General features: G+C 35.6%; 1 protein-coding gene across 21 annotated transcripts in view; it reads right to left on the bottom strand.

Moving 5' to 3' along the window:
* LOC143033873 (CUGBP Elav-like family member 4) overlaps positions 1 to 2,500 on the bottom strand; it is a 1,339,855-nt gene that overhangs the window by 881,767 nt on the left and 455,588 nt on the right. The gene's annotated exons all lie outside the window — the stretch shown is intronic.

Below are 2,500 nucleotides of genomic sequence, written 5' to 3'. Positions count from 1 at the left end.
ATATATATATATATATATATATATATATATATATATAGACAAATATTTAACTGAAACCCTGTGACAACATACATACGTGTTATTGGAGTGATTTTTAATTCTTATTTTCTCTACTACTTATTTGTCATTTATTCATATAATAGTTATTCACTATACATGTTATCATATATTTGAATTTACTTGTTTACTAATTTTTTGCTTATCATTTGTTCTTGTTTTCTATTTATTTGTTTATTCATCAATTTTTTTTATCTATTTATTTACATGTGTTTTTTATTACATTTGTTTATCTAATCATATCTCTATATACATTTCCTTTTTCTGTTTTACACACACACACACACCAACAAATATATATATATATATATATATATATATATATATATATATATAAGAAAAAAATTAGATTAAATAGAATAAAATAAAATAGCATAAAACAAAATATAATAAAATAAAATAAAATAAATGTACCCCAGGATTTATGGAACTGTAAATTTTACGATCACTCTCTGTGATTCTCTTCGGACAGTGATCGCAATATACTTATCTTCTTACATTTTTTTTTCTCCGAAAGAGGGTCTTTTAGTTCATTTTGGAAATGTGTTAGAACATCTAACACGCTTGGATTGATTAAAGAGTACAAAAATACGTATAATACGATAACTCTCTGTGACCCTCTTCTGACATATCTTCGTATACACGTATACTCTTCTCTACGAAAGAGGTATCAACAATTCATTCAACAAATGTGTTAGAATATCTAACTCGGTTGGACTTACTATAGAGAATGAAGATAAGTATATTATGTTCACTCAGTGATCTAATTCAGACAGTTATCTTTATGTAACGTTTTATTTTTTCTCCGAAATAGGGATTTTCTGTTAATTTTGGAAATGTGTTATAACATCTAACTTGCTTAGATTGATCATAGAGTGCGAGGAAACGTATATTACGATTGCTCTGTGATCCTCTTCAGACAATGATCGTGATATACGAATCATCATACGTTTTTATCTTTCCTAAGAAAGATGGATTTACAGTTACTTTGGAAATGTTTTAGAATAGCTAACTCACTCGGATTTACTGTATACTACGAGAGAGGGAGATAAAATTAATTTTATAAATGTGTTAGAACTTCTGGATTTACTATGGAGAAATACTTCATGATCCGCTGTTTTGATTTAACAACACACCTGTGGAAGAATTCTTGCAAGAGATCGTAGTAAACCTCACACCGTCCACAGGTCAATAGTTGAACCCTTTTGCAAAGCTTTGGCCCCCAAAATGAATATTCAGCTAAGCATTTCCATTTCCAGCAACTCGAAAAAATAATTTTCCAAGCTGATGACAGAATCCTTTTATTTTTTTTCCAATTCATATAAAATAGAATATTTCACCTTTCTATCCTTCCCCCCCTTCGACCACTGCATCAACTAAAGCCACCTCCACCTCCACCATTACCACAGCCCCCTTCCACTCCGTCCATCCTCAATTTCCATCTCCATCCACACCAGCGTTTCCCAGCCTATTCCGACCATAGCACCCCCTGTTGTCATGTCTAAACAGTCCAGCACCCCTATATTGTTATTAGAAGGATAAAAGAAAGTGAAGTGTACTGCTTGATGTTTTATTTCCTTGATTCCTTAGAACTGAAACAAATTGACAATATTGTTTGTAGTAGAAGTGAGAACACACCTAGATAAATAAAATAGCATGGAGAAAGTCAAATATGCACAACTAGGTAATCAATGATACATGGATCAATGTGATTTTTGTGTGCATCATTTCCTAGCACCACAGGCTTGGAAACGCTGATCTACAATTTCATCTACACCTCATCTACCTTTACGTCTTCCTGTGGCGTAGTCGGAAGAGTGTTCATCTCGCATTCGCTTAGTTGTAGGTTCGAATCCCGCACTCCTCTCCGGTTGCTAGGAATAAGTGTTCCCTGCCCCAACCGTCTCCAAAGCGCATAATAAGGCAAAGGTGACGGCTTCGGGCGCAGCTACGAGCCTCCTGGTGTAAGCTACTCACCCTCTACGTCTTCCATCTCTGCCTTCACCTCCATCTACTCCTCCTCCTCCTCCTCCTCCTCCACCTCCTCCTCCTCTTCCTCTTCTTCCTCCTCCACTTCCTCCTCCTCCTCCTCCTCCTCCTCCTCCTCCTCCTCCTCTTCTTCTTACCACATGCATTTAACTATTTCTCGATCTGCGGTGTACAGCTCAGTCTATCGTCTTTCTAATTCTTCGGTTTAAGAATGAAACGGGCAAGAACTGATTTACTATTAGAGTGGTTAATGAATGGAATAGTTTTAGCAACCATGTAGTTAGCGCTGAATCAATTGATTGTTTTTAAGAGAAGAAGAGATAACTTTATAGATAGGGATGGCAGGTGGTACGGGACATGGAACTGCCTACTGTAGGCCTTATGGTCTCTTCCAGTCTCCTCTATTCTTATGTTCTTATGATCTTCATAGGAACTTTAGCCTCCATCAAATATT

Source organism: Oratosquilla oratoria, chromosome 16, assembly GCF_046742065.1.
Source record: "Oratosquilla oratoria isolate Oo_2021 chromosome 16, ASM4674206v1, whole genome shotgun sequence".
NCBI classification, from domain to species: Eukaryota; Metazoa; Arthropoda; class Malacostraca; order Stomatopoda; family Squillidae; genus Oratosquilla; species Oratosquilla oratoria.
This window is presented reverse-complemented; position numbering and strand designations above follow the sequence as displayed.